The sequence below is a fragment of the Biomphalaria glabrata genome, chromosome 11, assembly GCF_947242115.1.
Source record: "Biomphalaria glabrata chromosome 11, xgBioGlab47.1, whole genome shotgun sequence".
Lineage (NCBI taxonomy): Eukaryota > Metazoa > Mollusca > Gastropoda > Planorbidae > Biomphalaria > Biomphalaria glabrata.
The window spans coordinates 30,592,101-30,604,278 of NC_074721.1; the positions used below are offsets into that span (position 1 = coordinate 30,592,101).

The window sequence follows — 12,178 nt, forward strand, 5'->3', positions numbered from 1 at the left end:
CTTCACTCAGTGAAGAATCTTATCTGACTTATCTTTTAGATCTAGAGTCTAGATCTATATATGATACATACGTTACTTCAAAAAAGATGATTACGCCCTACGCGTCATGCATTTAGTCATGCATGTTAACCAATGACCTAAACTCCGCCAAGTCACTGGTTTTCCTGGCTAGTTCAGGCAACCTATTCCATGTTGTAATAGCGCTAGGGAAGAAGGATCTTGTGACTTGTACTTGTACAAATTTGTCCTAGAATATGGAACGAGGAATGTGCCTTTATCTCTGTGTCTTTCTGAGTATTTTGTTAAATTTTGTGTTTGTATTTGAAGATTATGGTTCAATGTTTTATGTATAATTGCTACTTTACTTTTAAGTCTTCTATCCTGAAGGCTTTCTAAATTTAGTGACGTGGAGTTCAAGAATCCGCAAGTAGTTTGAAAGTAGATTTTCGATATATCATGTAGTCGATGCAGATATAGATCTAGATCTCATAGATATAATATATATATATTAGACGATGATCTATGCTATGATATAGTTTTATCTATAATCTTACGGGGTATCAAACGGGGTAAAACAAGGCTGTGTCCTAGCACCTGCACTGTTCAGTATCATGTACTCCGCTATGCTGACAGATGCATTCACAAATAGAGAAAACAACGGGATAAATATATCGTACAGATTTGATGGTGGCCTATTCAACCCGAGGCGGCTTAAAACAAAAACAAACGCAGCAGTAATCAGAGACTTGCTATTTGCTGACGACTGTGCCCTAAATGCCTGCTCTGAAAACGATCGATCTGCAGAGCATCGTCAGTGACTTCTCAAGAGCATGCTCAGACTTTGGCCTTACCATCAATACGAACAAGACTGAAGTCTTATATCTACCTGCTCCTGGGAAAGGCTACTCGGATCCAAGCATTACTATAAATGGACAGGATATAAACGCAGTGGACAAATTCACATATCTTGGCAGCACACTCTCCAGAAATGGAAAAATCGATAGTGAAATCGACCTGCGTATCGCCAAGGCCAGTGCATCCTACGGCAGACTGTCTACAAATGTCTGGAACAGACGTGGTATCACCACAAACACCAAGCTAGGGGTCTATAGAGCCGTCATCCTCCCTACATTGCTCTATGCCTCAGAAACATGGACAGTGTACAGTAAACATGCAAAGAAACTAAACCACTTCCACATGACATGTCTGAGAAAAATACTAAATTTCAAATGTCAAGACAAAATACCAGATACTGAAGTCCTTCGAAGAGCGTGTCTGCAAAGCATCCACACAATCCTGATGCAGTCCCAGCTGCGATGGGCAGGTCACGTCTACAGAATGGAAGACCACCGCATCCCTAAACGACTCTTGTATGACCAACTAAGCGAAGGAAAGCGCTCGCAAGGTGGTCAAAGAAAGCGCTTCAGGGACACCCTCAAAGCTTCTCTGAAGGCGTTCAGTATAGACCCAGGCACCTGGGAGACAGAGGCACATGACAGAGCATCATGGCGTCGTGCTGTGAAAACTGGCGCACAGGTTGCTGAGGAAAAAAGAACAATGCTGGCAGAAGAAAAACGCCAGAAAAGAAAAGCAAGGCCCACGAGACTAGCTCCAGCTGGAATAACCTGCCCAGTGTGCGTCCGAACATTTCGGGCTCACATAGGTCTCTTCAGCCACATGAGGAGGCATAAAACCCCAGTGCAAAGCCCTCAGCCCCCTGGATGACAAAGTGGTCATCACCGAACCACGATGGACGAACTATATATATATATATATATATATATATATATATATATATATATATATATATATATATATATATATATATATATATATATATATATATATATATAATCTAGACTAGTTAGAGATTTTTTAAATTTAGACACAGAGTCGATCCTCAACAAAGATCATAGATATACTTGATATAGTCCCTACCCTACAATTTACCACTGAACCGTTTGGTTGTCAAAAGAGCTGATCCGAAGGCTCTTCGAGCTCTAGGCATGTAAGCCTGCTTGAACAACCGTTCTGTCTGGAAGAGATCCAAGTCAATGACTATGTAAAGCATTGCTATTTCCGATATATCTGGCACTCCGGGTGCATGGACTAGAATGCATGGCCGAAGGCCGAGTATACCGGGAACATCCGCCATTTTCCTATGTTGTACCAAGCTGACCGTGCAGGACTCGCCATTAGTGTAACGGTCCCTTAAGGAACGGCGCATGGATTATCAACATGGACGTGGAAGCTCTCTTTCAACTCCGCACCGTGCAATGGGAAAGCTATTCATTTAGCCTAATCACTTCCTCTAGCGATCGTTTCCACCCGAGTGCCTCGCTGAGGCAGAATATCGTACCAGGGTACCACTGAACCTAATTTAAGGAATAGACCTATTGTTATTTCTCTAAGTTGTCTAAGCCAGTCAATTGTATGAAGACCCACCGATAGTGACAGAAACAAAGTGTGGAAACACAACTCAAAATCGTCCCCCTGGTTGGGACTAGAAATGAAACTCAATCTAAAGCAAATGACAGAGAAAGATGGATGAAACTCTATCTAAAGTAAATGACAGAGAAAGATGGAGAAAGAAGGCTGACAGATCTTGTGTGGTGCCCCAATGGTCCAGCAGACCAAGGGATAGATGAAAGTGTAGGTTTTTTTTCTCTTTAAAAAAAAAGGAAAACATTTTTTATTATTTTTTAAAGTAGTAGTTTGACAGAACTTACGTTTAACTTAGTAAAACAATTGTAAAAATATATATATATATATATTTTTATTACAAAAAATTAAAACTTAAAAAAAATATTATTCAGTAGTTCAAAAGGTTTTAAATCGTCAAAAACAAAGAAAACAAATTCTACAATCTCTCACGACAAGTAACATGCTACCTCAGAAATTGTTCATAGTTCATTTGGTTGTCCTATTTTCCGGCTGTTGACATCATGGCTATTGATCTGTTGTAGACACATGTACGAACACATGTATAATACATGTCCTCACATGCCAAACGATAAAACAGAGATTCTTCCGAAGGCAGCCGTCTCCAGTTTCCTTGGAAGCCGGGAAATACAATGCTAAATGTTTTTGTTGGTGCGTTTACTAGCTGACAGATCAGCGTGAATTTTCATTGTTCTAATGTTGTTATGTCCAACAACGTATACTTATAACTGGGCTAAGCAAACAATGTTGCTGGACATCACTTAGTCATCACGTTGCGGATGAGGCGTGTGTTCGGCGCCATTGTATACAGGTCCAAAGGATACTTATTAATCTGACCGTTTTTCCACATCACCATAGGAGAAACCTCCACAAGTTGGCAGAAATGTATCGGCTTCCAGATGTTAACCTGTCATCAAACAAATCTAAAACCATTTCCATAAATGTGTTAAAAATATGGTATACCATTATTCCCCTTACTAAATAGTTTCCCGTGTTTGTTGATATAAATAGTGAATAGTTGTAAAAATGGTGTATTTTTATGAAAACACTGCTTGCATAGTTAATTTTAAAAATTAAATTTTTCGCTTTCAGAAAAGAACAAAGTAGCCGTTGCATCAGAACTTCGAATGGTCTAAAATATTATGAGGTCGGATTTTCAATATCTTTTCTAGTTTATCTAATTGGGACGGACAGACAGACAGGCCACGCAAAACTAATAGTGTCTATTCCCCCTTTCGGGGGCCTCTAATAAAAAAAAGAACATACTACCTTGGGCAGGTCACATTGAAAGAATGTCAGAGAACAGAAGAGTGAAAATTGTACAGGGCCTACCAGCAAAAAGTAAAATGCACGCAACATATAGGCAGACCCCGAATGCCATGTTTTGACGATGTGGAGGCAGATCTCTTCTTCTTCTTACTCATTTTACATATTGGTTGGGGTGAGGTGGGGTTCAGATCAGGCAGTTCTCCGTATAGTTTTTTTTTTCTAGGCTTTTGGGGCCAGAGTCTTGTTCGGGCCTCTTGATATAGTTTGCAGCTTCGAAGGACATTGTCAGCATTCTCTGTGATGCTCCACTAGGGCAGGTTTCACTCGTTCCAACTTTTAGCTTCCGGAACATATGTTGTCTCATTCTTGTGTGTTCGGTTCTGAGTCTATAAATTATGCGTTGGTCATGTTGAGATAGGTTATAATAGGTGTCTTTAGATTGTGATGTGAGCTGTTCCAATTCTTATATTATTTATTCTACACTCTATTTTTTTTTATCATTTCTTCTGGATAGAAAGGAATTTTCATTTGTTTGTTCGTTCTTCCAACTTTGGCCAGTATGTCTGCTTTTTCATTGCCTTCTAATTCATTGTGTTTTGGAATCCATTGAAGCACAGTTGCTGTTGATGTTAAGGTTTACAAGAGCTGTCATGAGTTGCTTTATATAGGAACTAGTCGACCCACGGCGTAGCATATTTTGCAGGAGCGGTCTTAGTCACTACAACCTATACGACCGCAGTGGGCCCACACACTTTCATAGAACCCGTGCTAATTATAGGTGTAAATTACTAAATTAAACCATTTTAAAACTTATAAAAGATTTTCTGAGGCCTCCTGATTATCTTATCTTATCTTATATATTACCAGGAGCTCTTGGAAATCTCCTGAAATTGCAAAATTTACGAAAAAGTCCTGGAAATCTCTTGAAATTATTTTTAAAATTTTGAAAACTCCTACAAATCTCCTGAAATATGTAGAAAAAAATTGTCATTTTGGGGTGCCATTTAAAATGAAAAACGCCAATCCTACGCGCGATAAATAAAAACGGCATTAAGCATTACCCATAATTGTGGAATCTGGTGAAAGAAGCTTCTCGCGCCTCAAACTAATGAAGAGTTACATGAAGTCAACAATTCTTGAAGATAGATTGAAACATTTGGTAATTCTTGCTATTGAGCGTGATCTATGTAGGAAATAAAATTTTATGATATACTGTATGACTTCGCTACACGCAAGGCTCGTGTAGTAATTCTGTGCGTAGTAAAGAATGAATAAAATGCAAACACGAATTTATTTTGTAATACAAACTTAAATTTCACTTATTATCCGTATCCTTACCCAAACTTGGCCCCGCAAAATCCGTTACGCATAGGGCCCCACAACGTATAAGTCCTGCCCTGCTATTTGGTGACGGGTAAATACAGAGTAGATTACTTGTTCTCCTCCCCCTTCCCTCTTTTTTTCGCCGCTGAAACAACGTGGGGTAGAAATAAAAAAAAGTGATCTTTCCATGACTCTTTGGTCACAACAGGTAAGTCCGGCCCTGCTATTTTGTGACGGGTGAATACTGCTTGTTCTCCTCCCCCCCCCCTCTTTTTTTTCGTAGGGTAACTCTAGTCCGACTTTCAGAAATAAAAGAGTGATCTTTCCTTTACTTCTTGTCCAAACTTTTGAGCCATGAAAAAAATTATATATAGAGATTATCCGAGTTTTTCAGGCTTTAAAGGACTGTTTTTGACATCGGTCAGTTTTGGCTGTTTGGTTTACATTGATAGTTTATTAGTGTGGTATAGCTGCTAGTTCAACTGCTTGCCTTTCTGCTCTGAGATATCGCCTGTTGCAACTGACTTTTTCCAGTCTTTCTCCATTGGGCCATTCAATTAGTAAGCCAGCGTCTCGTTCGTGTTAGATTTTTGAGAGGATCCATCTGTGTAAACTCTGACCCATTGGTTATTTGGATAATGGGTTTTTAGATTAATTCCTTGAGCTCTGTTTGGTTGTGATCGGATTTTTTGTTTGTTACGCTTTTGATGCTGCCTCTTATAGGAGGGAGGGAACGCTGACCTCAGGGAGGAAAAGCAGTATGCTGCTTCGTTGACTCAATATTTATATTTCCTAATTGGTATTTCTTTTTAAGGTTCTGTGATTCCTGAACAAAATTGATTCTTTTTAGCCGGTTTTGGGTGCCAGTCTTGTGGATTTGAATTTGACTGGGTGTCTTTCTTCTATTCTATTTTGGTGAATTAGGAAAGTTTTTTTTTTTCTCTTCTTTCATCCAAAGAAACCAGGGCAGCGGTTTCCTCTACAGTTCTAATGGGTTTTGTTTTTATAGCTCCTTAGGGCTCTATGTTGAAGGCCTACCTTGTCTATTTTCTGTAAGTTGGTTTTGGCTGCTGAGCCCGTTTTCTAAAGTGGGTCTGATGTAACTGTTGTCTTTTTTAGAATGTTGTGATTAGCTCCATAGTCGCTGCCTGGTAATTTTTTTCATAAGGTATAATCTTTGGATGCCTTTACTCTGTATTTTTTTCTATTTGTTTTTTGTCCAAGTTAGTCTCGTGTCATATGTGACTCTAAGATATGTAGAACTCTGGAGGCAGATCTACAACAGCTTAATATTAGGGTTCGGGTATGGAGGTGAAGGCTCAGGAGAAATCTGAATGGAGGAATATGTGTTGAGGCAGGATAGAGCCCGGATGATTGGCTGTAGCGCCACTGGGATAGATGGGACGATATTTCTATAAGCCTAATAAATTAATGCTATTTACAGGGCCGGATTTAAGTAAGTGGAGGCCCCAGGGTAGGATTTTGTTGAGGTCCCTACACGTTTTCAAAAGTTTTAGTAAAAATCCACTTATATCTTAAAGCAAGCCATATTTTAGTAGAAAGAAATAGAGTACTTGTCAATTTAATCTAATTTTTCATTTTTTTTAAACAAATATTAAAAATGTATATTTTTTTTGTGTCAAAAATAAAGTATGCTTTTGACTTTGTGGAGGGTACAAAGGCCTACAGTGCCGGCCTTAGGCATAGGCAAACTAGGAAGCAACCTATAATAGGGAATCCGATAGGTGGAAGTCTCGCACAAGACTAATAACATTTTTAAGAGAAGAAATAGTAAAACGTATGTCCAATGTTATTCTTCTTATCTTATAAAATACAGACGTTACTTTAGAAAAGAAGATGATTGCGTCCAATGCGCCATGCATCTAGCATGCATGTTAACCAATGACTAATTCTGCTAAGTCACTGGTTTTCCTGGCTGGCTCTAGGGAAGAAGCGCATTTGTACAAATTTGTCCTAGCATATTGTTGTAACCCTGCCTTGCACTGCACCAGTGCTTGAGATGCGCACTAACGCGCTGTTGAACGTAAACAGGAAGACTAGAATGGAGAGAAGAACAGTGCATCAGGAACTGTGAAGAGTCTGAATGTTTGGGAAACTAAAAGGTCAACTTTTGTGCTGCCTGAAGGTTGTAGTAGGGACCTGGAGCGAAGCGGCGAAGGCTGTCGTTGGTCCACATTCGGGTTAAGTAGCAAAGAACTGGTATACTTAGTAGTAAGACTCTGGGGAAGCTGAAGGATGTTATGTGTTTGCCCTAGTGAACAACTATTTATTCCCTGTTAACTGTGTTGAGTTGCCTGCCTTTTCGTTGAGTGCCTAACCTAGAGTTACAAGAATATGGAACGAGAAATGAGCATTTGTCTTAGCCTATACTGTCTTTCTGAGTATTTTATTAGATTTTGTTTTTGTCTTATAATAATTATATAATATATAATTATATAATATATAATTATATAATATATAATATATAATTATATAATATACAGACGTTACTTCAAAAAAGAAGATGATTACGTCATACGCGTCATGCATTTAGTCATGCATATTAACCAACGACTTAAATTCAGCTAAGTCACTGGTTTTTCTGGTTAGCTCAGGCAACCCATTCCATTCTCTAATAACACTAGAGAAGGAGCATTTGTACTATTTTGCCATAGCATATGGAACGAGGAATGTGCCTTAATCTTTGTGTCTTTCTGAGTATTTTATTAGATTTTGTTTTTGTATATGAAGATTATGGTTCAGTGTTTTATGTATCATTGCTACTTTACTTATGAGTCGTCTATCCTGAAGGCTTTCTAAATTTATTGATTTTACTAAAGATGTTACTCTAGTCAAATGTGAATATTCGTTTGTTATGAATCTCACTGCTTTATGTTGTGTCTGTTCCAGTTTCTTAATGTTTTTTGAGTTGAGGGGTTGAAGATTATGGTAAAGTGTTTTAAGTATAATTGCTACTATCCGAAATACCGCATTCCTCATTAATCTTCGGACTCCAAGACGAGCCTTATTATTTACGCTATCCTGAAGGATATTATTTACGTAAACAAGGTTTTAACTAAAATGCGTTTTTTTTTTTTTTTTTATTATTTACTTTTCTATTTCATTTTGGGTCACCAAATTTATACTTCGGTCCTCTGTACCTTGTAGGATGACTTTTTTTTTCCAGTGAGTCATGACTTAAATTACAATATGACAGAACCAGTTTAGATTTCGTCTGATTAGGCCTATACAGTATTCATCTTTTTTGCCAGCCAGAGTGTTGACTTGTTTAAAACTCATTCGTCTTCTTTTCCTTTGTCCTGCTATGGTGTCTGATACCCAGCATTTTTCAATGGAATTTACTCACATTAATAATATAATAGGCTTGAATTCTTTCATCCTCAGCATTCAGTGTCCAACTTTCACAACCACGTGATTGCCCATGCTCTGTTGCATTGTGTTCTCTCCATTACCATACACAATAGCCTAAGTTTTATACACTTTTTTAAGGTTTATAAGTTTTAAATCTAGAAATGTCTACACTAGATCAGACTTGATCTAGATTTATATATTTATTTAATTTGAGTCCATCCGCTTGCTGCTAGAACAGGAAATGAAAACGTCATACATTTCTTCAAGATATTTCTAATATTTTCATTGGGCATGAAAAGGAGTTTGCTCTCAAAAAACAAACCAATCTAAAATGAGGAAGTCCTGATTCGGATCTTAATTTAGAACAGGTGCTTAGACGGAGTTACCTTACTTGCTTTCCAAGAAAACATGAACAAGTAAGCCATGGATTCTGGAAACCCTAACACTATTCGGTACTGAGTCTAGATTTTATGTACTTCTAGATTATATGTAGGATCTATGTCTATAAATGTGAATTTGATGGTTGCTACATAATCAATTATAATTACATTCATTATCTTAGATCTATATGGTAATTGACATTCTCATTGATGATCTGTCACTGTCTAATTTTAAATTTGTCTAAAAATAAATTACTAAAATAGTCGATCAATCATCATCATCATCTACTCTACTCATCTACTGAACTAGAATCTAGACTCTAGACTAGTCATTGTGTAAGTCAATCTAGACTAGAAAAACTCATGGAAACCTGTTTGATCTTTATTAAATCTACTAATACTTATACTACTAATAGAAAATACCTAGGCCTAGGCCCTACGCCCCTAGGACTAGTACGTAACTAGTAGGACAGGATCTAGATTCTATCTACTCATTCTAGAGACAATAGTCTAGTTATATTATTATGACGTCTAGATAGATCTAGAATTTCTAGATCTAAGACCTATTCATCAGTAGTGAGTAGACAGATAGTGAGATACAGATAGGTATATATTGACCATTTATAGATCTAGGCTTCGGGAGTCAACCCTGAGGAAAAATCAGGAGCTGGCGACCCTAAGGCAGTTTGCAGCACCCAGTGCTACACTCTGGGCCACTCTGGCAGAACCTGCGACGGCGCTGAACCCAAACTGTATCGGCACTGCCGTTCCTTTGCATACATCAGCTGCATGGAGAGGGTGGAACTGATGTGTGGGCGACATCGTTCCGACCACAGCTAATGCCCATGCATTCATCTCATTTCCATGAGATGATCCATAGTCGCTTCAGGACTGAATGAGGCCATAGATCTAGATCTAGTCCTTTGATGATAAATCTAGTTATAGATCTATATCTTGTAATCTAGTATTAGTATAATATTAAAAAGTATAACTAAGTATTAGTTTATCATATTATTATATTAATAATATTACATCTATCTAATTACACGGCTAGATGATAGATCTATTTACAATTACAGTTTTCATAATCATATATCAATATTCAATATTATTATTAAATTTTTATTTTTTTTTATTTATATAATCATATCAAATATTTTTATAAATATCATCTATAATCAGACAAATTCACATTATATATTAGACTAGACTAGTAGTGTAGTAGTAATCTTGATTTATAGTTCTACACCTAGAATCTAGATTCTAGTGATCTAAGTACAGGCCCATCTCTTATGAAGTCTGTTAAGGGTTGGGTCTAGCACCAGCAGGCCCTGTGAAACATTGACCATTATGAATGACACAGACTTATTGCCCTTCACTGTCTGAAGATAATAATTAATAGTTAAATTGCTCTGTGTTTGGATCACACTATCATGACCATGTATTAAGATACAGCATTCCTGTACAATTTTTGCTCCTAGATCTAAGGAGCCAAAGGTTATCCATCCCTTCCTATTCTTATTCGCGCCAAAATCTCATGGCATGGCAGCTTGGAGAAAGGTGCATTGAATGAACTTGTTCCCTAAACACTGTAGTACAAAATCCAGTCTTCAGCCTATTTATATAGATTACTACATCTCATTATGTATGCTGGATATTATAGCTTATGATAACAATTATTTAAAAAAAAACTAATAAAGACTCTACATTCTGCTATGATAAAAATACACATTTTATATTAATTTAGATTTATTTTAGGTCTAGATAACTCATAAGTCTTGTATGTTCTATATAGTTCAGTATTAATAGATAATAAAATAGAACTTAAAGTTGCAAGACAATACATGTGGCACAGAATAATAGTATGGAATTTTACAGTTTTTATGCGCCTTCATTTTCACTCTTTAGACTAGAGAGTTTATCAGATCCAGTTTTAGAAGCTGATGTAGACGTGTTGTGGAACTGGGCTGGTAGAAACCCTATAGCCCTGCCTGCTAATATGTTTTAATGTAGAATTTTAGATATGGATCTTGTTCTGTAATCAATACCAGATCTGTTTTTTTTAATACCCAACTCTGTAAAGGTAATTACTGTCTAAAACACTAGTGCAATTATGCTGAAGCCTACTAATGGTAACTTCACCTATCCTCTAGTTTGTTGGTCTGTTGGAGCACCACACATGATATGTCAACAATCTCTCTCAATTTCTTTCTGTCTTTTGCCTTGGCTAGAATGGATTTCAATGACTGCTCCATTCATTCTATGATGTTGTCTTCCTATTGCTTTCTCTGTCTGCCTCTTCTTTTCCTTGGTACTGTTACCTGCAGAAAGGTCTTTTTGAGTCCTGAGAACCTTTTGATATGGCCATACAGTTTTTTGCCATTGTGATATTGTTTCATATTTCCTCATTTGTGGTGTGGTCTTTGTAGTTCACAGCTAAGATCCTTCTATAAGATCTCGATTTCATGGCTAGAATCTTCTCTAATGCTTCAGTTACCATACAAGATTCGCAAGCGTAGCTTCACATTGGATGCTGTGGATTGTGCAATTCTGGCCTGTAGATGAGGTTTGCTTCCTTTGTTTGAAGTGATAGTTCTGAGGTATTTAAACTTTTAACTCCAGTTTTTCACCTTCAATAGGGATGTCTATTTTAAAGCATTTGTTACTGTTGTTCATATTGTAAGATTTTATCACATTGATTTGCATAGTTAGGCTGCAAAAATCTTGTCTATGCTCATCATCAAGTTAGCTCTTCCTCTGTCCCTGAAAGACCATCTATGTCATCCACAAAGCGCAAGCTAGTTAATCTTCTTCTGCTAATGCTTACACTACCTTTGTAACCTCCAAGAGCACCACCCATTATCCTTTAAAAACATACATTGAAAAGTATTGGTAAAATTAGGAAGCCTTATCTCACTCAACCTGTGGTTTTAAAACAATATTATTGTTGAAGAACACTGCACCTTGGTTTTACAGGTTCTGGATTATTTTAATTATTTTTTTATTTATATTTTACTTTTTCATGTTAATCAGAGTGCTCCATAACTACAGTACTGAAAAAAACAAAATATTTTTAAAAAGCCTTTTTAAAAAAAAGATTAACTAAGAGGAAAAACTCTTTTTTAATATCAAACAAAATAATTAATTACCAATTGACTAACTGATCAATTTTTTAAATTGAGACATGTTTTTCTAGATACAATAAATGATTGTTGTAAGTTTCAAATTGATCAGAGAATGGGTGTAGAAGAAATAATGTGCGTAATTATTTAAGGGGACAAGACTTGACATATTGAACCGTATTTATGAATACTTAAGGATTAATTTACCTTGTTGTTATAAAACAAAATAATTAATAACCAGCAATTAATTTACTAATTGTTGTTTTTTTT

General features: G+C 36.8%; 1 protein-coding gene across 7 annotated transcripts in view; it reads left to right on the forward strand.

Moving 5' to 3' along the window:
• The first annotated feature begins 7,212 nt into the window (after nt 1-7,212).
• Nucleotides 7,213-12,178, forward strand: part of LOC106065669 (signal transducer and activator of transcription 5A-like) — a 31,103-nt gene continuing 26,137 nt past the window's right edge. For 2 of the 7 annotated variants that reach the window (XM_013224548.2, XM_013224551.2), the window contains exon 1: nt 8,720-8,858. The gene's annotated coding sequence lies outside the window, so the exon portion shown is untranslated. Of the gene's footprint in view, nt 7,236-8,719; nt 8,978-9,083; nt 9,123-12,178 lie in introns of those variants that run through there. The other 5 variants (XM_056045422.1, XM_056045424.1, XM_013224550.2 and 2 more) reach the window with 5 other exon arrangements.